A 27,919-nucleotide genomic window follows, 5' to 3' on the forward strand; every position below is an offset into this window, starting at 1 on the left:
TATTTAGCTATTTGAGGAATTGCCAAACTGTTTTCCATTGTGGCTGCACCGATTCACATTCCTCATTCTCATACAAGTATGAAGGTTCTGATTTCTCCACATCTTTGCCAACACTGGTTTTTGCTGGACTTTTTGATTTTAGTCATCCTACTAGGTGAAAAGTGGTATCTCATTGTGATTTGATTTGCATTTTCCTGATGACTAATTATGTTGAGTATTTTTCATGTGCTTATTGGTAATTTGTATATCGTTTTTGGAAAATATCTATTTGGATTCTTTGCCCATTTTTTAGTAGTTATTTATTTTTAAATTGTTAAGTTCTTTATATATTCTAGGTACAAGACTCTTATCAGATAAGTAATTTTCAAAAGTTTTCTCCCTTTCTGTGGGTTATATTTTCACTTTCTTGATAGTGTCCTTGCCTTGTTCCTAACATTAGGTGAAAAGCCTCCAGTCTTTCTGAGTATGCTAGTTGTGGGTTTTCATAGATACCTTTTATTAGGTGGAAGAAATTCCCTTCTATTCTTAGTTAGTTAGATGTTTTTATCATTAAAGGGTGTCAGATTTTGTCAAATGCCTTTTTTGCCCTTATTGAAAACATTGTGGGTTTTGTTTTTTATTCTGTTGATATGGCTTATTATATTAATTGATTTTCAGATGTTAATACACCCTTGGATTCCTGGGATAAACCTCACTTGGTCATATGTTGCTGGATTCAATTTGCTATTTCGTAGAGCACTTTTGCATCCACATTTATAAGAGATATTGGTCTGTAGTTTTTTTCTTGTGATATCTTTGTCTTATTTCGTCATCAGGGTTATACTGTTCTCATAAAAAGAGTTGGGAAGTGCTCCTTCTTTTTCTATTTTTTGAAGAGTTTGTGAAGATTTGGTATTAATTTTTTGTTAAATGTTTGGCAGAATTTATTGATGGAGACATCTAGGCCTGGATTTTTCTTTGTGGGTAGTTTTTTTTGATTACTAATTCAATCTCTTTACTTATTATAAATTTATTCAGATTATCTATTTCCTTTTGAGTCCATTTTGGCAGTTTGTGTTTTTCTAGGAATTTGTCCATTTCATCTAGATTATCTAATTTATTGGCACACACTGGTTCATAGTATTCCTTTAGAATCCTTTTTATTTCTGTTGTTAGTAATATCTCCTCTTTTATTACTGATTCTAGTAATTTGAATATTCATTCTTTTTTTGTTGATCAATCTAGTTAACGGTTTTGTCAATTTTGTTGATTTTCAAAGTCCCCACTTTTGGTTTTGTTGATTTTTCTCTATTCTTTTATTCTACGTTTTACTTATTTCCATGCTAATCTTTATTATTTCCTTTCTTCTTCTTGCTTTAGGTTTAATTTGCTCTTGTTTTTCCAATGTGTTAAGGGGGAAGATTTGGTTATTGATTTGAGATCTTTCTTTTGTTTAATATAGGCATTTACAGCTATAGATTTCTCTCTAAGCACTTTTTTAGCTGAATCCCATATGTTTTGGTATGTTATATGTTCATTTTTTATTCATCTCGAAATATTTTTAATTTCTCTTTTGATATCTTCTTTGACCCGTTGGAGTTGAGGAGCGTGTTGTTTATTTTCCACATATTTGTGAGTTTCCCAAATTTCTTTTTGTTATTGATTTCTAATTTCATTCTATTGTGGTTGGAGAACATACTTTGTATGATTTCAGTCCTTTAAAATGTATCAAGGTTTCTTTTATGGCCTAGCATATGTTCTATTTGGGAGGATGTTCCATGTGCGTTTGAGAAGAATATATATTCTGCCATTGTTTGGTGGAGTGTTTTATAGATGTCTTTTATGTCTAGTTGGTTTGTAGTGTTATTCAAGTCTTCTCTTTCCTTGTTGATCCTCTGTCTATTTGCTCTGTCCATTATTGAAAATATTGTATTGAAGTCTCCAACTACTCTTGTTGTTGCAAATTTTGAATTTGCAATAGCAAGCTAAATCTGTTCATTTTTGGAATTAGAAATGTATCAAGCTATATCAGTTCTATCTGTATTGCTACATCTTAGGCTCAAGGACTCTCTCATTTAGGTCACTCTTAACTTCTCTTTCAAGGCGCATTGGCAAATATAAACATCACGATAAAGTTAATAACCTGAAATTTGTATCTGTTCACCTAGGACTTTATGCATATGGTCAGGAGCTTCTTCTCGCAGAGGGACCATTGTTAATTAGAAATATAATATAAGAAGCATCTTTATCACAAAAAAGTGATTAAGTGGGTGGTAGTGCAGTCCTTACTCAGATCCGAAGGAGGGAGATGATAATAGAAATAGTAATTCTTTCGTATTGAGATAATGATCACCCAAAGGGAAAGCTTCTGTAAATGAAGTCCTTAAAAGTTTGAAAATATTGATTATTTCCTACCTCTTACCTATAGGAACAAAACATAAAAAAAAAAAAAACCCATGTTTATATTATGTGTTTTGAGTTAGAGCAGTTTTTTTTTTTTTCTTTTTCTCTTTGTAATTATAAGTTAATTACAGAAAAGGATATTTAGTTTTTTTACTGGGGACAAGTCCCTCTCCTTTACCTTTAATTCATAAGATCAGTTTGTATGTAAGTATGTGTGTTGGACACACTCACACTCTTAAGCAGTCTCTTATCTTTGAAGACCTTTCCTAATTTTCTCCGAAGAAAGAGATATATGGAGTTAGGGACTGGGAGTTAACAAGAAAGGACTTCATCTTTTGACTGAGTATGAAGGAGCTGGTTAGGCAACTTAGGGTTCTAGGTCATGGAATTCATAAGATTGATTATCTTATTACTTCCTTAAAATGTAGCTGTTTAAACCACTTGTTTAGATATTCTTATAGTAAATGAGATGTGTCTATAAAAAATAAACTATAAAAAAAATTCAGACTTCTGGATTCAAATGAACATTGCCTTTTCTTAAAAGTAACCTTAACATACAATGTAATGCTACAATTGCTAAGTTCTGAAACTCCCGTTTTATATTATCTTCTGAACTTCTGGGGAAATCACTAATATGGCTGATGATTGCATCTTGTTCTTGAACCCAAAACAAATTACTCAAGTTAATTGATTTATTAGACCTGAGTCTGAAGAACTTTGGATATTTCCAAAATAAAATACATGCTTCATTCCCCACATCATATGAAAGACTTATCATCTGTCCTTTATCATAGTTTATGCTGAATTAATGTACTAAGCGACAATGGATGAAGGTTTATTCCAATATTATAAGGAGCATTTGAAAGCAGGGGCACATGCAGAGCTCAATCATTATACAGAATATTTAAAATAATATTCTTTCCAACCACATTTATTATAAACATATAGTGTGCCAGCTACAGGAGGCATTGTAGGCTGGCCAAGGAACCTAACCACCATTCACAGCACTATTTCTATTGTAATTTGTAGCCAGGTTCAAAACACCAATCTGCATGCTTTTAGAACACAATTTGCTCAGCAACTAGAGGCAGCCTGGATTTTGAGTTCCTGCCAGATTAAATGTTTAACTTTTGTGGCCACAAATCTCATGAAACAACAAGGCCTCCTTGAAGCCTTTCCATAGTTTCTGTTACTGGACATACAATGTATTTCAAAACAGTACAGATGTTAGGGATGAGGTCAGCAGCACCACAGGAGAAGGGGAATTCATATCATGATAGCAAACAAATAGAGGCACATTTTAATCACATGATGTTTTGAGCTTCTCAGACTACAGACATTATTTGATGTTCTATTGCTTTATATTGCTCCTTGGGGACCCCAAGGATTAAGGCAGACTCTCTTTCCAAGGACCAGAGCTGGGTGAACTTATCTTGGGAACTAATGCTGATAACCAAAAAGTAGATTTTATCTTGATTGGTTAGTGGTTATTGCATTCAGTGTAGACTATAGATTTCAAGAATGTGAAGTTGAAATTTTATGAACAAGGCTCATTTATATTTTATGTCAAATATTTGGTGCTTTAATCATCATAGCAACTCTGTAAATAGACAGGATTGGGCATGAAGTACCTGGAAAGAGGTGGGAGAAGGCAGTAGTAACAAATGTTTTGTTATCGTGTTAGCATGGACTTCCCTGCCTACTGCTGCCTCCCAGTCTTCCTCATTATGTTATTTCTGTTTCTAGGATCTCCTTGGTGATGGCAAATGTGGCTGGATGTGAATTGAGGGGGTAGGGGGACTTTTTGCCCTAAACTTTGCCAAGATCTAGCTTGGTGCCAGTAGAAGAGAAAAAATAGCTCTCTAGGAGGAAGTGGTGTGGTTGGAAATATGGGGGAGGGTGGTAACAACATCTAGTTTCTTTCCTGCCAATCATGCCATCTCTGTTTCACAAGCTTTTCTTTTTCCAAAGCATTTCTGTGCTTCTATTCAGAAATTTTATGTTATTGAACATTAAGGGAACTTAAAAATTTATTAAGTTCTGCAAATGAAGATCAGCTATATGATCTACATCCTATAACCCCTTAAAGACAGAACGGTGAGGAGAATCCAGTGTCTTCCATCTAACATATCTTTCTAGTGGCCCATGGTAGCCTGATGCATGCCTCTTTTCTGGCATCCTACACCCTATTTGTAAATCTAGTAGGTTCCAGCATGATTAGAAAAATTTTTTAGCGTATTCTCCTCCTTTTCCAAACACACACATACCAACACTCTTGTTAGCCATTGAGGTGGTTTCTTCTGTGAGACCAACATTGTCCTGCCTCCGTCTCATTCTTTGCAAACTTTCCCCGAAATTCCCCTTTTCTTGCTGCTGTGGACTTGTTAACCTTCAGCTAGATTCCAACTTCTCATCTGTAATACGGATTAGACAGTGGTTTTTAAGTGGGAAAATGAATTCTTGTGGCAAGGAATCCAGTCCTCTAGACTTCGCAGTTTTGCCTAAGTCCTATTTTAGGTACGTTCTGTTGTTTGTCGAAAGAAAAAAATGGTATCAAGAGAAATGTGAAAGACAGCCCTGTTGCACATTGAATAGCTTACTGGGGCTGTTGCAGCCCTAGCAACTGTCTGTAGTGAACCTGGCAGTTCCAGGAATGTGGTATGTCTTGGAGCGCAGGGAGAAAGGAGCATGATCCCCAGATCTTAGCCACTCACCATCTAACTTTCCGTGAACATCTTGATTCATTGTAATTCCACTCAACTGAAATATTCATCATTGGAAATCCCTAAACTTGGAATCATGACTTTGTTTAAGGATCCAAGGAGACATCATTTTAAGGCATGGTATTACTGAGCATGAACCTGATGTTGACGTAGGTAGATCAACCTCCTGGGAGGAGAGAAAACATCAGTTCTTTCAGTTTTCCCCGTGAGGTCACCAACTGATGAAGGAAGAAGCAGAAGCTGGTTCTGTGGCTAATTTCTGTTGGGAATGCTTTCAGGCGGGCAGAAATTTTAGAAATTAAAGATAATTTCCAAGTAATGAGAAAATCCCTACTGATAATTCTCATAGACATAATATGGGATCCCAAGTAAACAGAAAATGAATTTTTCAAAGAGAATTTCAAGCGAATTTAATCAAAGTGAAGTCCCAGAATGGGATGGAAAGAGAAGTTATTGTAGAAGGATGAGATTCTTTTTAAAAAGGGCCGTGAGAGAATAAAAGAATAGGTCAGAATAGTGCTCTGACAAGCTAAGGAAGTTAGGTGATTCTTAGTTAATAATTCTGTTTCTTTTTTTTTTTTTGTGAGGAAGGTTGGCCCTGAACTACCATCTGTTACCAATCCTCCTCTTCTTTTTTTTGCTGAGGAAGGTTGGCCCTGGGCTAACATCCATGCCCATCTTCCTTTACTTTATATGGGACGCCTCCACAGCGTGGCTTGGTGAGCGACATGTAGGTCTATGTTCGGGATCGGAACCTGTGAACCCCCGCCGCCAAAGCAGAGCGCTCAAACTTAACCACTACGTCACCGGGCTGGACTCTAGTTAATAATCCTTAAAAATTGACTATATGTTGAAATGAAAATATTTTGAACGTATTAGGTTAAATAAAATGTATCTTTAAAGTTAATTTCACTTTTTTTTTACTTTCTTTACTAGAAAATTTACAGTTGCACATGTGGTTCACATTTGTGGCTCATATTATATTTCTATAGGATGGCGCTGGGTTAGGCACTGCACAGCTGTTCCTCCTTGGGCAGGTCATTTAACCTTCTGGGCTTCAGCGCACATATCCATAAAAGGCACATGAGATAAGGTGACTGGCCGTAACTGCTCCCCGTGCACTTTGCTAATTTTTGCCTAATTTCTAAATTTGAATCCTTTCTCTGGTAGATGTTTAAGCACTGAGAAACTATTTGTTGTGAACAACTATTTTATATTTCCAAATCTGTTTCACATAATCTCTACCACTTTAGGTCCCACAATGTTAGCTATTTGCAAATAATCTCTAAGTATAGCTCATTACTTGTGACAGGTAAATAGAGGAGTGTACCCCAATATCTTGAGAAACCCACGGGTGGAGAGTGTAGGGCAAGGGTCACAGAATGAGTCAGGCCTGGGCTAGGATTAGCATCTCTGTGACTCACAGTCGCCTTCTAACCACCAGACGATTCTCTTTTTGAGAAATACTGAGGGTGATGGCCCTTTTCCGACCAAGCTACCAAAGATTGCTGAATCAGTGTTTGTCAAGCTGATTAGTAAGTGATAAAAGCTGGGTGGGAGCTGTGACATTGGTGAGTGTTAGCCCTCGGTGTTGTGCTATCTATGTATGGACTACTGTACAGGATACTTCACTGGTTTGGTCCAGGAAACAGTGTAAGATGAGCCCACAGATATTATAGCTTTAGTGAAACATGGAGGAAATCCAACTGCAGAAGTGAAAATGTTACTTCCTACTTTTGATGATATTTTCAAAATGGAAACATTGTATTTGGAGAAATACTAAGACTTAAGCCTAATATAGCTTTTACTAGGCTGAAGCTTAGTACAACTGGGTAGGAGTTAGAAGAATTTGCATAGATTCCCTTGTATGCCAAAAGGTATTTGTGCAGATGTGTGGTCATCTGACCAAGGAAGCTACACCTGTGCTGAAGGCCTATTTACGTTTCTGAAGAACATGTTTGACAGGACTTAGCTTTATTCCCATAATATTTTATACACAACTTTCATGTGGCAATGATCACAGTGTCTTCTAGTGATGTGTCAACATCCATGGCTCCAGCTACTCTCTGAGCTTCTCAAGGGAAGGGACTGTGTGTTTTTCCTTCCGTGACTCCATACCAAACAGTGTGTTTTTCCTTTTGGTTCTCCATAGACAGCAGTTCATAAAGGTTTGGGGTAATGAGTAGGTCTTATTTATTTAGGTATGGGAGGCAGAAAGAGGACAAAAGAACTCATGGTGCACAGGAGCTTCTCCTGAAAGAGACTAGTAATAGGGAATTTAACTTCATAATTTGAAATTTCAAAGCACCTGCCTATTCTTTGAGCTGGAAAAGGGTGGAAAGAAGATGACTTTAGAATTTTGAATATACAAATCCAAGCTTGTAATTTAGCTTGAAGTTGACAGTTGAGAACTAAAATGTTGTGGGTGAGAAATAAACAGGATTGAGGTGCTAGAGGCTGGCAGCTAGAAATGAGAGGAGAGGGTCTGTGGGAGGTAGAGAGGCTGAGGAGATGGTATGGGGGTGGATGAAAGGGGAACAAATGAGAGAGAAATCATTCATGGCAGGAAATGGCTAGTGGGTTTTTCAAACAGTGAGTCTGATCTTTAGTTTTAAGTTTTTATATTGTACATACAGTTTTGTACTATATTGTAATCTCTGTCTATAACTCCCCCAAATTTAGTAAAAGTTTGCAGCACAGAATTTGGTCAATAGTGCTTTGGAATAAAGAAACTGGGACAGTGTCCAGCCAGGAATGGGAGTGAGACAATCTTACAAAGGCAGCCGTTACAGAAGGGAAGATCCAGTATGGAACATAAAAACAGGGCGTTATGAAAACATATACAGAGAATATACTATATGTACTCTGTTGTTAAATTAAAGGATAAATTCTTGTAATTCCAGAAAAGGAATATTATATCAAGCTTAACAATTTTTCAAACAATTTATCAATTTTTCCCTAAATTGTCTTGGCAGTTATGGTAGGCATTTGATGAGCACTTGCTCTATGCCAAACACTCTAAGTGCTTCAGATATGTTAAGTTATTTTATCCACCAACAACCTGAGAGCTGCTGAGACACAGAGAGATTAAGTGACTTGCCTAACTCATTTAATTCTCACAACAACACTGAATCAGGAACTATTAAATCCCCATTTTACAGATCAGAAATCTGAAAGCACAAGGAATGAATTAACTTGCTTAGTTCACACAGCTATTAAGCGGTGGAACTGAGATTTGGACCCAGACAGTTTGGCTCAATAGTCTCTCTCTATATTTTCAAAAGCTTCATAAGCCTTTATTGAGCTAAACACTGTAAGAACTAGAGGTACAGAGATAAATGAAAAGAATTCATTCTTTCATAGTGCTCACATTCCCAGTTGGGGGAGGGGTGTGTGTGTGTGTGCATGCGCGTGTGCGCACATGTGTATGCACATGGGAGAAGCAAGGGGTGACACAAGACATGGCTTATATCCCCAAGTTGCTCTTATTTTTGTTAGGGAAAAGGAAATGAAGATGAAAACTTTCCTTGTGGGTTATATCTAACACCTGAATAAACCTTAGGGGATTTCCTAAGGGACGATTCATTATTTAATTTTTTTAAAAAGTTCAGCTTTTTAACTGGTCTGCTGATTTCGGGGGAAGACAACAATACAATTCAAAATTTGAGGCCTAGGTATCTATAGGGGGTTCCTGTCTATTATGATGTTTAACCCGTCTCCACTTTGTGCTCCTCCCAAGCTTGATCTCCACACAGGGCCAGCACCCTGCTGACTAGTCACCGTGGGCAAAAGTTCCACTGGTATTAGAAGCTCTTATCCCAAGGGAATGACCTGCTGGAGATTGTGGCTGTTGACATGATTGAAATCTGCAGTCAGGCCCCACTTGAAGAAAAGTCATTTGTGGTTGAAATGAGGGGTGGTGTTAGACATTACAAAATTACTATTTAGGTTTCAAAAGTAAGAGTGCTTGAAAAGTGCCTCATTGTACAGTTACATGTTTATGGATCATGATGAGGTTTTTCTTTTTATGTTTTTTTGTCTAATCTCTGTTTCCAAAAACAATTAAGCCCCTTTGGATGAAGACGTCTATGTTTTGTTTTAAATATACTATAATGATAACAATTATATGGGTGTGATTTCTATCTTCCTTCACTTTCTTTGTATCATTAGAATTGGGTTTCCATTAGAAGTTACAACTAGCAATGGCTTAGATAAATAGGAATTTATTTGTGTTTTACACACACACCCACACACACACACACACACACACACACAGATCTGGAGGAAGGTAATCTAGGGATGCCATAGGCACACACGGGCTGATTCTATCTTTCTATTCCTTTCTCCAATGATGCGGATTTTGACCTCTTGCTTGCCAACTCTTGGTCACAGGATGGCTGCTGCACCTCTAGATTCATATACATGTTCCAGGCATATGAAGTGGATACAATGTAAAGGGCCAAAGAGGAATGTCAGCCAGGTCTCTCTGTCTTAAAAGACCTTCCCTAAAGCTCCACTCAGCAATTTCTGTTTATATTTCCTTGTCTAGATCTCACATGGCTACCTCTAGTACATGCATATTGCTGACCCAAGTAAAATTGGAGTTTCTCTTAGTAAGGGAGAAGGAGTCTCTGTGTTGGGTAGACCATCAGCAGCATTTTTACTCTCTCACTCTTCCTCCACAAACTTCAAATGTTTGTAGAACTGTAGAATATTTATAGTTACAAAAACCTTAGAGATTATGCATCATTGCCTTCTCATTTTACAGACAAGGGACTGAAAACCAGAAATATTGAGTTTTCCATTTAGAGTCAAGGAAGAGAGAAATGGGAAGCTTAATTCTTACTTCACTCATAGTGGGTATTACATTTGGTACTTTATTGTGTATACTAGAGTGTAAATTACTTGAATGTATTGTATATTGGATTTATTTCTTGAATTTCTTGTATTTTTGTATTATTTTTTGTTTTTTGTATTTATTGTATTTATTACTTGAATTTATTGTATATTGTATTTATTTGTGCCTTCATTTATTTTTTGTTATTGTATTATATTTGTTTTGTATTGTATTATTTATTGTATATTGTATTTATTACTTAAATTGATTGAATTTTGTATAAAATGTATATATTTTGCATTTACTGTATATCACTTCAATTTATTTTATAATGCTTTATTGTATATGTTGGAGTATAAATATCTTGAATGAAGAACTGCCAAATTTATCTTTGTATCTCTCTCAATAAATACCAAAAAATTCACTGGAGAGACCTCTTTAAATATTATTAGAATATATTATGTCATGAATATCAGTAACAAAATGTCAAAGGGAAGAAGGAAGGGAACTTATATCTAAAAAGAATCAATTCCAAAAAAATAAACATAGTAGTACCACAAATATGAATCAAGAAACACACTTCAATACCTAGGAGTATACCTCTCGTGTAACTGAAATTTTGTTTGTACCACATCCTGCTTCATGAAAACCCCGAAGAATGGGAGGGAAAAGTGAAGAGGAATGATGCATATGACGTTAACTGCCCCTTTGAGAAGTCTTTGCTGCTTTAGACTGCTGGTTGGGTGCCATTGTGGTAGATGTGTGTGTTGAACCAACTTCTTCCAGATCTTGTATTTTGTTTGTTCTCTAATTTTCTTAATCCTGTTAGTCTCAGAGTTTTCTTTTCATCTTTTAGCAGTAAGGAGGACTAAAAATTTCACCCACAGCAACAATTGTCTCACTTTCCTTTCCAAAAATTAGTTTATTTTGAAAAGGTCCCATTAGGTTGATTTTCTTCCTGATTTTCACTTTTTGTGTCTCTTTTCCTAGGGGTACTTTCCAATGTGCGTCATGGGAACTCAGGTTTGTAGATCAGAACCCTTCAGAAGGGCCTCTTTATTTGATTTCCCAATTGCTCTACAACCATTTCGCACAAGCTCAGGGTTCACACATTCTAAATGTTTCTCAGAACATCACTGTTCTTGAACACACATATTGGGTTTTTAACATTGATTTTATGCTACCTGCACTTAAAGCTTCATAGGTAGACCAAGACTGTGCTTTTCATTACTTAATTATGTCACGTTGGAAGGCATCTTTCAGTGAAGTAAGGAACTTCTCTTCTTCCTTTAGGGGAAAAGTATGTGTCTTTCTCTTCATACATAATCAACTATTTTAGTATTCCAACACTATAGAAACACGAGTTTGGTAACCACTTCTCTGAGAATCGCCAGGAGTTGAGTCACCGAAAGAGAACCTGAGGAAGTTGACAGTTACCACCCTGGGTCTGGCAGGGCTGAACTAGCTGGGTTCAAGATATGTCAATTTTCTCCAATTTTTAAGTGAGCTGAGAGTTGGACGCACCCTCCAAAGGAAAAAGGTATTTACTAGGCATCCAAAAGGGAAAGTGGGCTTCAAAATAAGGAGAGACTTGGTGAAACAGACAGATGAGGTGGGATGGCATCTACCATCCTGGCTATGTGGCACCAGCTGGGAGCAGTAGGCAAAATAGCCTAAGTTTCCTAAAAGGTACAATCAGCCAACGCCTGCTGTGCATGTGCTTCAGGCAATAAGCATAAGGTACTCCAGGGGTCCAGCCATAGTGATCTTCCAGGGAGACGAAAATAATTGTAGGGTAGTCAGAGTTCAAAGAGTCTTTGGGGGTAGAAGTAAGAACAGGATTTGCAGAGGCAAAGCAGATAGGAGTTAGAAATAGTGATCTTGGTGGTATTAGGAAACAGAATTTAAGAGTCATCGAGGGGTTGGCCTTGTGGCTTGGCTGTTGGGTGCGTCCGCTCCACTGCTGGCAGCACGGGTTCGGATCCCGGGCGCGCACTGACGCACTGCTTCTCCAGCCATGCTGAGGCTGCGTCCCACATACAGCAACTGGAAGAATGTGCAACTATGACATACAACTATCTACTGGGGCTTTGGGGAAAAAAAGAAAAAGGAGGAGGATTGGCAATGGATGTTTGTTAGCTCAGAACCGGTCTTCCTCAGCAAAAAGAGGAGGATTAGCATGGATCTTAGCTCAGGGCTGATCTTCCTCACAAAAAAAAAAAAAAAGAGTCATTGAGGCCTCAAGTGGAGCTGGAAAATGCCTTTCTTTAGCTTACAGACCAATTATATTTCACAAATGGAAGTCTTCTTATGTCCCTCAGCCTTATTCCTTCCCTTTTCTTCTGCTACAAAATTTATTAGTAAAAGTTCCTTTTGAATTCTTATCTCAGAAGAAATAAAGATACATGTGTGTTTAAGATGATGTGTGGTGGGGGTGTACGGGCTTGTGTTTATGGATTTGTGTTTGGAAATGGGAGTGGAGGAGTGTCAGTGGGCCGGAAGAAAAGGGGAATGCAGGAGAATAAAGCAACTGGAAATACAGGAAAAAGAGAGAAAAAAATCAAGACCAACTTACCTGTAGTGACCAGAATATAATTTTGTTTAAAAAAAATTGTGTTCCACCGTTGATGATTAGAAAGATTCTCTTGACTCATCTCTATCCATTGAGTTAAGTTTAGCCTCCAGGAACAATAAAGAACAAATAAAATCCTTCTTTAGCAGGACAACTTCTCAAACTCAAAGCTAAGATTATATTTGCCACAATTCTAAGGGACCAAAGAATGTGTTAACAATCTAAAAACATCTATAGAAAAAATTATTGCTGATAATAATAAGCATACACTTAGTAATTTTATTAATTAAATCACTTGTGGCAAACATTTCCAAACAATGCCTTTTAAATGATCTTAGTATTATGTATCAGCTTAGTAGTATGTTTGTGAAAGTTGTTAGTCTTGTTGAATTTCTCTTTTCTAGTTTTGAAACTCAAAAGGATGAAGCAGCTTTAAATGGAAGTATCCGCAGTTCTAAGCGCCAGAGTCTCTTGGTATTTAACCTCCAAGATTTTGCCTTGTTTCAGGTGTCCTCTTCCCCGAAGAACTCTTCCACTCAAGGGTGGAGTGGAGATTGGAAGTTAAACTCAACCCACACAAGGAACAAATCAACAAACCGTAATGAAAACGAAAAGGAAATATTTACGTCATTGGGCAGTGGACATGCACACAGCATGCACGCACACGTCCGTGTACACACGCAACACTCTATCGCTCTAACCTCACTCCCCAGCAGCGAGGCCTTCCCTACATAGTTTTAGAGGGCTCTACTTTTTGGCCCATTGGCCGAGGTCTCTGAGCTTCCACATTGCCTTCTTTTCGTATTTGCCAATTGAATGAGGATGAGAATTGAATTGGCTTTGAAAATAATTCTCATTATTAATTTTTAAAACTCTGTTCTTCCCCATCCAGTTATGATGCAGGCAATTTAATTTCAAATATTGCAGCCTACAACAGTGTGATATTATATGGTCTTAGTTAGCTAGAGCTGCAACCCTTGGCGTAGCCAGGTGTCCTCATGGAGTTTCCACAACTGAAGGGTGGACAGCAAGCATTATGTCAGAAAAGCCACCCTCCAAAGTTGGCTACTGCAAATGCTTCAGCTGTCCATACCTCGATCAACACCAGAGGTTTTGTTAGTTAGCATGGTGAGTGTCAGATATATTATTTTATTTGGTGAAATTTTTGGCTTGTTAACATGATAGATACTAGAAATGGGCTCACATTGATAAAATTAAAGATATTCAAGAAATGAAGAGTGGCTAAAATATTTTAAAAGACACTCTCCACTTTTGCATAAGCAAATTCTAAGTGATAGTGAATTCTATAGCCCATTCTTTAAGGATGGTGCTGAAGGCTTAATCTCTAAACAATCCTATGTTAAACCGTTATTGAGGAGGATTTCTTGTTGATTAATGCCAACGTCAGAGTACCAGAATCCTCCCTTTGGAATGTTATGTCCAACTCACGGAAACCTTTCTTGGAAGATAATTGTTTAACACCAAGAAGGACAGAGAGCTAGAACTTCTAGCTAACAGAGAAGTTTGCATCGAATGTTTTGTTCTTGCTTGCTAATGAAGTTAGTCAACATGGTGGCAGAATTGGGCATGAGACTTGCTTTCATTATAACCTGGTAGGAGGCTGTGAAAGAGTAGCTAATACATGTGACTTCCAACATTTTCAGCAATTAACATTATCCACCAAAAAGAATCTAAGATCTGTGCATAATCAAAATGGCTTGGGTCAATTTGCCACACACTCCAAAGAATTTTTTTTCCAACTTCCTAATTCTCTATAATACCTTACTTTAAATGTCTTCAGCAGATTGAGAGAGCATAAACAGCTTCTCGTAGTCACTTTGGAATATTCTGGAAACTCAGGTTGCCATGAGCAACCAAAGGAAGAAGAGTTGAGAGGTGAAAGGGAAAGCATATTCGGTCAGCTGTGGCTGCCTTCTGCCTGGCCCATGTGATGATCTTTCCTGAAGGGCATGTGGGGACAGGGGACCAAAGCTCTTACTCACTCCCAGCGAGGGCCTGCTCCATGTAGTAAATGTCTCAAGTGAGGGATTTTTATGTCCCTTTGGATTAGCTGCACGGGTCAAGGGCAAGAGCGAAGCCTGCATCATTTCCTTGCCCCTTTTGCTTGGCGAGACAATGTGCGTGGTCCTCTGGGCAGAGGCTTTTGTAAGAGCAGGGATGGCAGAATGAATTCTCCTAGCTGGATGCAGGTGCACGCAGGAAAGGAGATGCTCTGGGACAGATCAATGACTACATGTGGCTATGTTTTTTTGTTTCTCCTTTGTGATAGGTGGCTCCTCTCTTAGAGGAACTTTGAAATAGTCATATCACTAACATAAACGGAGTAAACACAAACGATTGTTTCCCCCTTTGAGTCTGTGTTTTCTTCAGCTATTGGTGATGTCATCTGACAAGTCACTTCCCAAGTGCCTTTTGGGCTTTTGTCTCAAAAACGAAGACGAGTAGCTCAGGGTAATGGGACAAGGAACTTTTGCTTTAGGAGAATATAAGTAAAAGGCAGTGGTTAAATATCTTTGAAGCTGTGCGTGTGGCCTGGTTTTGCCTCTCATCCTCTGTCTGTTGGCATTTTCTTGACAGCTACAGTTGGAACCACTGGTTAGCAGTAGGAAGAGGGTCAAGGCCATTGCCACCAGGAGGCAGATACATCACCCTGGTGAGGGGCTAGTCATTTAATTGGTCTGTGCCAGGGGCTACTCAAAGACAGACACTAAGTTTTCTGGAAAAAACCCATGATGTCTGGGAAACTGGAAACTCACACATCAAAAGTTTAAAAGTTTTATCTTTACAACTATCCACAATTTATAATCCAGGTCAATTTATGTGGGTGATCCAAGTTTCTTTGAAGATAAAAGCAGGATTTGGTATGTGCAGTTATCAGTGGCTGTTATAACATGTTTGGGGTTTGGGTGTGTAAGTTCTTGAAACTACTACATTCCCTGTACCTGCCCGTCTGGTCATGAGTGGTTCTATTGATTGCATCTGGGGCTATTGTTGGAGTTGGCCTCGGTTTGAAGACAGATGTGGGTGGCTTGGTAAGAATTATTTCTCTAATGGCAGTGACATTTTCATTTTATCTGTTGCAGAATCACCGCCAGTCCCTTTTTTCAGTTGTAAAATAATGTATGTGACTGTGGTGTATTTTCTTGTGTCTCCTCCTACTTAATCCTGCTCCCATGGGTAGGTGTTTTCAGCAGGTTTTCACTGTGTTTGTAAACGTGTATGTGTCTGGGGAAGCCATGCAACTGTAGTATAGCTCTGCAGTGTTTCAACCAAGTAGTGCTTTTGCTGTGAAAAAATGGCAGCAATTTGAAGTTATCATTATCTAGCTGGTTCTAAAGGGAGAAAACCACTTTCTTTTAAGTGTGGACACCAACACAAAAGGGAAGGAGCCAGATAAGCAAGAGTGAGAGGGAAGAGTTTGATTTTTACCTTCCAGCCTTTAGGCGTTGAATAAATGTGGCTGATCGTTGATGTATGGAGATGGGCAAGAGGATTAGAAGGCAAAGTGAATTTTGTCTCCAGGTGATCAGCTGAGAAGTATCCTGTACATTTCTAGGTCCGGAACAATTAGTTCATTCATTCATTCATTCATTCCACAGATATTTATTTTTGGGTCAACAGATATTTATTAGGTGCTGGGGTTACTGTAATAAAAAGGATCAAGTGCTAGACCTCATGGAGTATGCTGGGGAGACGCAAAACAAACAAGTAAACATATGAGCATAAAATATAATTTTAGGTAAGGTGAGAGAGAGGAGGAAAAATTGTTAGAAACCTGAATGAAATGCAAGAGGCCCCGTGAGGAGAGCCTGGGAGAGGGAGAGAGTGGAGGACAGGAAACCAGCGAGAGAGGGGCGGGGCGAGATCTTGGACTTGGATCTCTGCTGGCTAGGAAACCTTATAAGGATTTGCGCATGGAAGTGATGTCATCTGAGATTTATGGCTTTAAAAGCTCACTCGGAGGCATCATCTCATATATATTTTACCATCTATGTATCAGTTCTAGCAGAAAATCATTTTATTCTCGAAACAATGAATGGTCTCATGATACTTTTCTTAAAGCTGTCATAACCCCAAGATTCCAGAACTGAAAGCTTGCAATATTTTCTTTTGACTGGGGCTTGGAAAAGGAACAATCAGGGCAGTTGTGAAGTAGTATATTAACCTGTTAGGGTATAACTGATAAAAAACTGATAATTAAAATGCCAAGAAAATAATTATTCTTAATTGATTCACTTGCTGCGTACCTACTTTCTGTGGTCAGACTTTGTAGCGGTATCAGGCATTTGTCTGTTATTCAGCTGTTTATCAGATATCCTAGGTAGTACAGGGCATGAGTCAGAGAGGGCCCAGAGGATGGCCGACAGGGTTTGAAACTCATCTCTGCCATCACTAACTAGCTACTTAACTGCAGTGGGCCTCTGAATCCCGGCAAGTGAGGCATAATATGAGTATCCCCCTTATGGGGTTGTGTAAGGACTAAATGAGATAAATACATAAGCATCATTCCTGACATAACTTAAGTGCTCGGTGAAAGTTAACTGGCTGTTATTGATTGTTTTTGCTAAAGAAATTCCAACCACGGAAGATTTTTAAATTTCATATATGACAAATCTAGTTTACTTTACATAATTTAGAAGCCCGAATGGGCAGAGTTATGAGTCTAGAATGTGGTGTTTTGGGAGGTAGCACCCACTATGGGCATGACATTATATATCACATATAATTATATATAAATATAATATATAAGTATATATAAATACAATGTATTATATTGTATAACATATAAATATAATCTACATTATATGAGGTACCCTACACAAGAGGCAGACTCCAGGGACTGCCATTGTTGAGAGCCCCAAGTCGGGGGCAGGTTTTATGGTTTGAGGGTGGCAGGAAGGGATTTGTCGTGATGGAGGAGGATTAGAAGTGTGAGGCAAAGAAAAAGGAGCTAAATCAGAGAAAAGCTGCCAATGAAATCAGATTTTCAATAACTAAATTCAACTCTCAGTGTTATATGCTTAGACTCAAGCCCAGTGCAGTTTCCAGGATGGTGCAGATACTTCCATAGTAAGTTTAATTTCCATGGTGAGATATTTCCATGGTGAATTCAATCAAATCCTGAATCTAGCCACTAGGTGACTGTCTCTCTCTTGCTACCCCATCCTATTCCCCACTCCCACCATTTATCACTGTTTCTCATCTCTTTTCCCTTTGGGGATGTACATTTTGTGATTAAGAAGGGAAATTAAGAAAAAAGGCAGGTCCTCACTGTACAGAGGGAAGCAGGCTGTGGTGTGATGACGTGAGCTCATGTCACTCTGTGACACTTGTTCTAAATCACATGCCCTCTTTTTAGACTCCTGCATTGCTTCTTATTTTTAAGGAGAGTGACCCTAATTGACACAGACTTTCAATGACAAGTAATATTTTATACAGAAACTGAACTGAATAAAGCAAGATAAGGATTATGAGAGGACAGGGAAACAAAATAGTCCAAAATGGACTTGGCATCATGTTTACGCTTCAATTGCTTTTTCAACAAAGCAGTTAGGAATTCCATCTGGACTGAGTGGGGGAAGGAGATGGAGGGTAGGAAGAAATATCAAAAAGGTGAAACGCAATTTGGGAGAATTTGTTGCTGAATAACAGTAAGACTGAGTTAATAATTGTGTGGTTTATAATAGGAAAATAATTATTCTAGACTGTTTTGAGATTTAAAAAAAGATGCCCTAACCCAATTGCAGCAAGAAATTAATCTGCTGGTCAGGGTTTATTCATTCCTCGCTCTGCGCTCAGTACTACAATAAGGACATTCACGAAAGTAGCCTGTTGCTCATGATCCCTGACCTACCTGTAAGAATGGAGACTAAAAACATTAATAAAGTTAGAAAAATCAAAATAACTCTAATTATCCCTATGAGACTATTGCCATTGGACTGGAAAGTAAATCAATCACAGGCAGACATATATCAAAACTCCAATCCTATGACTTCGTGGGTGTTTGAGAAGGACAGATTTTGACATCTTAGGCTACCACAAAATATTTCTTTTGCAGATGGATATTTAAATAAGGAGAAAGAGTTTGGAGTTTGCTTTTGAACTTTCACCAGCTGCGGTGTTAGGATGGTATGGTTATCATTAAGGAATATGTAGCACATTTCAGATTTAAGTAACAGGGCAGATAAAATATAGTTCGTGTGATGAATATTTCAGAAGCATTTAATTGCACCTGAAGCACCTCTTCAGGGGGCCAGGATATCAGATAAAATGCTCACAGACACCACCTCTGCATTTCCTTTGGTACAAAGATCTGTGGGTGGAGAAGGAAAGGAAAGGGGTGAGGCTGCAAACAGCAGATCTTTCAGTTTGCATTGTTGGCACTGCCCGCTGAAAGCTATAACTTAATTTCAATAAAGCAAAATAAATATAAAAAACCTCCAGGTAACGAATATATCGCCAGAGGCAGTATAGGGGAGAGAAGATAAAATGGGATTTTGAATTCCGACAGCCCTAACGTGGAATCTGCTTATCACTTACGAGCTTCATGAGATTGAGCAAGCTGTTGCTATATCTGCTTTCCTCACTGTAAGTGGCTTGAAGGCAGAGATTTGTCTTTTAAAAAATGTTTTTATAATTACAAACATAATCAATATTCATGGGAAAAAAATGGAAGAACAAAGTAGAAAATAAGAGTCACCCTTTATCCAAATATTACAGCCCTTAACAATTTGTGGCACATCTTTCCAGATTTTTCCCTTTGTGTGTACATGTTTAATCAACACTGTTATTTAGTGACCATGTCTTATGGGTTCTTTTTATCCCTAGTGCCTGGTGTATAGAGATGTTTAATAAATGTATGTTAAATGAATAAATGACCTTGAACTTCTTGGTCCTTAGATACTGCCTAGAAAAAATGAGAGTAACAGCAACTATAGTGTCTAGAGTTCTGAGGGTGGAATGAGACGCTGAATGTGTAGAGCTCATTCATTGCTTGGTGCACAACAGACACTCTGTAATTAGAAGCTGTTATTGCTATTATTTTATTTCTCATTGAAAAGAGAGAGAGAGACTAAATAGTTTGGTTCAGAGGATTTGAAATCATTCGTGGTAGCCTTTACTTACAGTTTGGAGACTGGTAGTAAGCCTAATACAAGGTGTTTATAATGCCATTCATTAGTGAATCCTAATGCAGGAATGGCGTTAAATTGGCTAAGCTAGTCACTAAAGGTAGGGAGAGGGGACAATAGAATTGATTGCCGAGTGTTCTGCTCTGAGTGTGGTGCCTTTTATCTTAAGCTACTTATTTAATAAGATACAACTTGGCCTCTGATACCAACAGGTCCGTGACTCAAACTCCATGACGTTAAGGATCTTCAACCTCCTTTCTTTCTTGTAGGTCTCTTTTTATAGACCTGTTGTGGACCTGGATTGATGGGTGGAGGCAGGGTAGAGAAAACGCCACTGGTGGAGCCACGGGCAAGGATTCCTGGGGTCCCTGAGTCTCCCTTCCTAGTTGGTGCTCCTAGGATTGGAGCCGTAACTAGGCAGCTGCCTTGCAAATGCTGTAGAGGAAGAAAGACCTCAGAAATCACCCAACCCAGTAACTTTGCTTTGCACATAGGGGAGTAAGGCCAAAAGAGATTATGTGAACTTCTCAATTAGCTTCACACAGCAAATTGTGGCAGCATCAGGCTTAGAACCAAATGTTCCTATGAAGCAGCAAAATGTGGAAGAAGGAACAGTTTGGAGTCAGGTTGCTTTAGTTTGAATCCTGGTTCTGCCATTTATAGGTCCTGAGAGGCTATTGAATCTCTCTGAACTTCGTTTTCATCTATAAAACCAGAATAAAATACCTAGTTGTATTAGCTTCCTAGGGATGCTATAACAAATTACCACAAACTTGGTGCCTTAAAACAACAGAAATGTATTGTCTCAAAATTCTGGAAGCCAGAAGTCCAAAATCAAGGTTTCAGTGGGGCCATGCTCCCTCTGAAGGCTTTAGGAAGGATCCTTCCTTGCCTCTTTGTATCTTCTGGTGGCTGCCGGCAGTCCTTGGGATTCCTTGGCATATAGGAGCTGCATCACCCCAATCTCTGCTTCTGTTGTCACATGGTCTTCCCAGAGTGTGTTGGTGTCTGTGTCTATATCCTCACATGGCCTTCCTATAAGGACATTAGTCGTTGGATTTAGCGTCCACTCTAATCCAGTATGGCCTCATTCTAACTGATTACATCTGCAAAGACTTTATTTCCAAACAATGTCACATTCTGAAGTTCTGGGTGGACCTGAAATTTTGTAAGGATACTATTTAACCCAGTACACTAGTGTACAGGACTATTGCAAGGATTAAATAGTATATTTTCTGTAAATTATCTAGCATCATTGCTGGTACATAGTAGATGCTCAATGAATGTTAGTTCTCTTCCCTCCTTTCCAACCCCCAGCCCTGTGGCCCCCCTGCTTGGCCGCTGTCAAACTCCTCCAGATATGAACTCATTCTCTTTCCACTCAGTCAGCTTCCTCCTCCTTCTGCAATTACTCTGGTATGTTCCTGGCCTTCTTCACCGGCTGGTTGTAATCGTTTTGTGTATCAGTCCTTCCATTCAGTTTCTGCTTGTTTGCAGCTTTCCTAGTTTCAGTTTTCAAGAAGCTTTACTGTAAATATACTTGGAGAAAAATGACAAAAGACCTCAGAATACATTATCAGCAAAGGGACTGCTTTTTACTCATTTAATTAGCAAAAACAAAGAATATATCCAATTTTAACAAGATTACTGTTAAAAAATGAACTAATAATACCTTTGTTGGGGCTCTGTAAACTGCCATGATCTTTTCCAAAAATCAATAAAAATAGTATGTCTTTGCTTTATCAATCCCAGAATTGGGAATCTGTTCCAAAGTAATAATTCAAAATATAGGAAACACCACAAATACTCATCAAAACTTGATTTATAATGGAAAACATTGGAAACAATATAAATGCCTACCAAAAGGGAGAGTTTATGTAAACTATAGTTTGCCCATTTGAAGGAACATTTTACAATTATTAAAACAAATGTAAATATGAAAAATATCTATGGTATAGTGTTAAATGAAAAGGAGATTAATAGTTACAGATTCATACCTAACTGTAATAAGCACATGGAATAATGCCAAAATGGTTTAAACATTTTTCCATGTTATAAATTTCTTTTAATTTAAAATTGTCTTTATAATTTTAAATAGGAAACTGATAATGTAAGGAGATAATCCATAGAGTTGGTGACTGAATAGGAGTAAGAGGTGCTGTGGATACCCAAGCTCATCTGCTGTGATGCCTGCAGCATTGCTGCTGACGTTAGACGGAGGCAAGTGTCATTTCTCAAACAGACTAGGACAAGCCAGTATCGTGGGAAGAGTAGCCAGTCAGGGGATTCCTACCTGCATTGCCATGGAACTGGACTCATGAGTTATGGGGCCAGAGACTAACCCCCGACCATATGTAGTCGCCTCCAAGAAGAGCTCACATAGATGGATGCTAATCCTACACGTATCAAAAAAATCTAAAAAGTTTGAACAAAGATAATACAACAACAACAACAAACTGCAAAACTTTGTTGGTTTGGTTTACATTTTATTTGTGTTTCTGGTGAATACATAATAGGCTTTTTTCTACCCCTTGACAAGTGAGAAAAAAATGAAGACTATCAGTGAGATACATAGGTTAAAAGATTATTATAGGTCCTGTGGCCTGTGAGTACAAGTTTAATAGAGATGGTATAACTTTAAGGATTTACCTTTTTGAGACTGATTAAGTCAAAGAATTCATAGCTAATTGTTTCAATTTTATTTCCTCATGTATCAGTTAAATTTACTCACTTATCTGGCAATGTTTATTTATTCTTACTATAGTCTCCGACTTGATTTCTTGTGGAATGGGATATCTCATGTGCTAATTTTCTGGATTTTTGTTTATGGATTTTGCTGTTAAGATAATCTTAAATTACTTCAAAAATAAAGAAAGAATACATCAAGTTTAAATTCTATTATATATTCTCAAAGAAGTACTTCTCTAAATTTAATGTGCACAGGAATCACAAGCTTGGAAGTTTGTTAAAAATGCAGGTTTCTAGACCCTAACCTCAGAATCTAGAGGCGTGGTCTGGACATCTTCATTTCAAAGGAGAAAAATAGATGATTCTGCTGCAGGTGGGCTACTGTTCATATTTTGAAAAAATGAAAAGATAGCCACATAAAGACATATATTCCCAAAAATATTTTCCTTAAATATTTGTGGTTGAACATTAATTTATCACGGTAAAAAAAAAAAAAACGTTAAAAATGAAAAGACTATTAAGAAATATTTGGTGTTGCCTACCAAAACATGGTTTTTCTTTTCCTTTTTTGGAGGTGTGTAAAAAGAACTCATCACCAAGCGGTAGATGATGTCAATTCTTCTATTCCTAGCACATTTTTGACACGTAACCCTTTATTTCACAATAAACATGCTGAGGCATTGTTCCTTTAGTTTTAAGAGCTGATGATTGTCAGTTAATTATATCACACGTTGAAGGAAAACTAATAAGGAATGCATTCAGCTACAACCAGCATTTTCAACATTATTATCACATGTGAATATATTTCAAACACTCTAATATTAGACTCTAGATTCTCATAATGGAGTGTCTACTGTGAAAACCACATGTAATTGTGTTGCTAAGACTACATTATAAGATTCATTCATCCCAGTGGTGTCTGAGTTATGAGAAAATAGTGCTTTTCTCTGTTAAGGAGTCACTTTCATCAGTATGCTAGGCCTATTTGTCTTTCTTGAGAAAGTGGATGGGTGATTGAATTTAAAAAAATCGTATAAGACAATGATGTACAAGTCAGCTAAGCTTGGCCTTTCTTCATAGTTGTTTTTACCTGCAGTATTATCTAACGTAATAAAACGAGGGTAGATTCTAAATTACAGATTTTTAAGGCAATGGTTCTTAAACTTTGAATGCATAAAAATCACATGCTATATATAATATGTTTATTAATATTCAGATTTATGGGCTCTCATTCCAAGTCATTAAGTCTTAAGTGAGGACTCAGAATTCACATTTTAACGAACACCCCAGGTACTTTTGATACTGATGGACAGCCTTTCATACTTTGAGGAATTACTCTTCTAAGGAATTTTGTAAAATAGCTTAGGGGGGTTAGTTTTGAGTGATCAATGTTTTAAAACCATTGGAGGAAATTATTTTGAATCTGAATTAAAGGGAGTTTAGCAGTACAAAGGAAGCATTGCAAAATTTTCCCATCATGGATTTCACATTTGGATGGCCATTGGGAATAAGAATATCATCATATTTCCTTTCAGAAAGCATGAGTTGGAAAGTCTGGCCTTTGGCAAGACCCAAAGTTATCAGGATAACCAAAATCATGATGATGAGAGAATCAAAGGAGTGACAAAGTATGACAGTGATCAATGGCACTTACTCTATGCCAGGAAATGCTCCGAGCTTCTTACATGTATTAACTTATTTAACCTTAAAACTATCGTATAAAGGAGACATTAGTATTTTGCTCATTTTACAAGTGGGGAAATAGAGTCAGTAAGAAGTTAAATAACTCATCTCCTTCTATAGCTTGTGAGAAATAGAGCCGGGATCATTCTGTACCTGAGCCATCTAACTTGGGGTCTGGGCCTCCACCACTGCACTATAACACCAGTAAAGGGCTGGTATTCTGGGAAACTCATTTACCTTTAAACCGAACAAAGGATTTTTTATACTAAGACGAGTTTCTATAAAGGCAAAACTATGAACTGCATGTCAGTTAGAGCTTTTTGATCTATAGTTCGTAAGATTTCTAGAGAAGACCAACATGAGAGAAAAACGAAAGTAATGGCAAAGGCATTTACTTAGGTAGTTATTTTCTTGAACATTTGTTCTTAGGAGTAATAAGAATAATCTTTTTGCTTGTATGAGTGCTTAACTTGTTTTGGAGTCTGAGTCTACAGGAAATTGAGGGATCATTTGGTTCAACAGTAAGTGTTTCTTCCATGAATGAATGAAGAGTTGGGCTGATTCTGCACATCTACAAGGATGTTATGCAGGCCAATCAATACAACAGTTTGCATAAACATCCTTAGAATTATGAAGGGAACTTTAGAAGCAAGTTAGGTCTAGTAAGATTAGGCAGTGCAGATGTGGTCTGAGGTCAACCTCCAGGGAGGGTGCAATGGGGAGACTGAGACCACATGCCCAGGTGTGATGAGCTGTGTGCCTGGACCTCAACTTGAGAGTCTAGGATGAGTGGAGGATGGCTACCCAAGTTTCATGAACTTGCTTTGCATCAATGGTTTCTGTATTCATTTGCTATTGCTGCTGTAACAAATTACCACAAAGTTAGTGGCTTGAAACAACACAAACTTATAATCTTATAGCTCTCTAGGTTAGAAGTCTGACGCAGATCTCACTGGGCTAAAATCAAAGTGTCAGCAGAGCTGTGTTCCTTGTAGGCTCTAGGGGAGAAATCTCTTCCTTCTTTTCCAGCTTTTAGAAGCTGCCCACATTTCTTGGCTCGTGGCCCTCTTTCTCCATCTTCAAAGCTAGCAAAGGGAGGTCGAGTTGTTTTCACCTTGTATCACTCTGATTTCCTCTTCTATCCCCCTCTCCCACTTTTAAGAATTTTATGATTATTTTGGACCCACTCAGGTAGTGGGGGATGATCTTCCTTTTCTAAAGTCACCTCATTAGAAGCCTTAATTCCATCTGCAAGCTGAAATTCCTCTTTGCCACGTAACCCAACATAGTCACAGGTTCCAGAGAGTAGGGCATAGACATGGATGTTCTTGAGAGATCTTTAATCTACTTACCACAGTTTCTTAAACAGTACGGTGATTGGGGAGAAGAGGCATATTCTAGGACATAGGGCTTGGCCATCTAAGACTGGATGTTTGACTTGGAAGGAAAGCCTCCTGCTCCTACTCTTGGCAGTTGCAGATGTTGGCAGAGCAGTAATGGTGCAAGGGATATGAGCTGGTTGGGAGGATGAAAGGGGAGATGCTGTGTCATACCTGGAAGGGCTGAAGGATCCTTGTTGGCTGAGGACTCTTCGCTTATGCACTGACTTAATTGAGTTGTTTCTAATGTTTGTAGAGAAGGAAGGTATTAAAGTTTTTTTCGTAGTAAGAGGAAAAGCCAAGCTGCTCACCAGGTCAGGAACAGAGGGATGGGTGGGGAGGAACACTTATAGAGTTGGAACCCCAGTTAAAAGAGGTGGAAATATGAGCCCAATATGTCTTTGATTGAAATTGAGCCTACCTGCCTTCCCTCCGTCCTTCTAGCTTTCAAATTTGTGCTGTTGATGTCTTTTGGGACTGCTCTTATCTAAACAGGTTATGTGTCTGTAAGGTCAAAGCTAAGCTCATTCTAACAGAAAACAATACTAATAATAAGAGCAAAACTTTATCCACATTCACATTTTCAAACTTTTATTATATTCTGCCAATAAGCGCTAAAGCAATAAGTGAAAAAAAGCATCATTTGCAGGTTGAGGGAGGTGTTACAGAATCTACTTAAAAAAAAAATGATACTGTTGACTGTTGGAGGCCTTTGTTTTTGAAAGTTAAGCAAAGTGGAAGTGGTCGATTTGGACCCAAGAGAAGAATCGTGACCTTCTGAGTGAAAAGAAACCCACAAGTCATTAGTCATCTAGTTGATATATATAAATCATGCAAAAATGCTGCCTGTGTATCGTTAAAGGACTTTCCATTTTGTCTCCAAAGCGGACCAGACCTGCCTTAGGTCAGTTTGGTTTCTACGCTTCCCTAGTACTTATTGTTTGGGTGTCTGCGTGGTCAGAATCATAGAAACAGTTGGGGACTTGCCTGACACGAAGCCACCAGCTATTGGAAAGAGTACTTTGAACAAAGGTATCATGGGCCCCATGAGTGGAAGAAGAAGCCACAAAGAGCATCAGAACATGAAAATGTAGGTCATGGTTGGTACGCTGGGGACAAAGCACACATTTTTCACACCACTGAAAGCATGGGAAGGAAGCAGGAATGATATACACCAGGAGACATAGCATTCTTGACTGCAAAGGGTAGAAATGTGTGTGTCTTTGACTCTCTTTCCCCCAATAGAGATAGCTCTTTCATGCCATCATACGTGGGGGGGGGGGGGGGGGGACGTGGGTGGGGGTGGCAGGGGCCAGTGGGCTTACTGTGGAGAGCTACTCCATAGATTTTCAATTTTTACAAGGGTTTTTGAAGGCTTTTTGTATAAAAGCAAAGCAAATATAAAACTTTAATAAGGAAGGCATCAAATCTTATCAAGTCTCTTGGCAAAGCGAACTTATTTCAGGGTAAAGTGGAATGGCAAAGTTTAAAGGAAAGGTGGGTGGCAACCTGATGAAAATAAGCCAGGAATAGCCATTCAATAACAAGAACGTCTTCTTGAATTCTGCTCTTTCTTTATCTCTGTGCTTCCAATTTGCCTGGCTCTGGTGTCTTAAGTATATTCCAAGAGGAGTTTTACCTAAGGGCACTGGTGTTTACAAAGCAGGGAGATTGTTCTGAAATATTGGCACTCTGTTCTTTCCCCACCGAAGTCCCACTTTCGCTATTTGACTGAATCTTGCTTAACACTTACACAACCTCAGGCTGCCTTTACTGTGTGGTTCCTTCCCTCCTTGGCCGACTTCTCCTCTTGTCTGGGTCCTTGATGCTTCCCAGAGCTCCTCCTTGGTAAATCATCTAAGCTTGCTCTTGCTGAAGACTATGGTTCATGCCCTTGTGCAAGGAAGAAATCAGAAATAGAAAGCGGATTATTATTTGTACCCATGGCAATCCAAAACAGAAAATTCATTTAATCATATGACCCTTTTATTTATTTATTTATTTTTGCAAGTTCCACCTGCTTCAAGCCCATTGATCGAAATCGAAGTCAGAGGGTGGCAATCTATGGCCTGAGGGTCAAGTCCGGCCCACTGCCTGTTGTACAGCCTGTGAGCTAAGAATCGCTTTTGCATTTTCAACCGGTGGAAAAAAATCAAAAGAAGAATAATAGTTTAAGACACATGAAAATGATAGATAATTCAAGTTTTAGTGTCTAAAAGTAAAGTTTTATTGGAACTCAGTTGCGCTATTTATTTATGTCTTGTCTAAAGTTGTTTTTGCGCTATTTTGGCAAAGTTGGTCTCGAAAGCCTGAAACATTTACCATCTGGTCCTTTATAGAAAAAGATTGCCAACTCTTGATTTAAACCAATTTTTAATTTACATATTAACTAGCTGGTTATCTATGTGAGAGCAAGATTCTCGAGGGCAGAAATATTTTGATCGTTATTACAACCTTCGTGGTTAACGTAGTGACTGACACGTAGCAGTAAATCAATAGATATT

Source organism: Diceros bicornis, chromosome 20 (assembly GCF_020826845.1).
Source record: "Diceros bicornis minor isolate mBicDic1 chromosome 20, mDicBic1.mat.cur, whole genome shotgun sequence".
Taxonomy (NCBI): domain Eukaryota; kingdom Metazoa; phylum Chordata; class Mammalia; order Perissodactyla; family Rhinocerotidae; genus Diceros; species Diceros bicornis.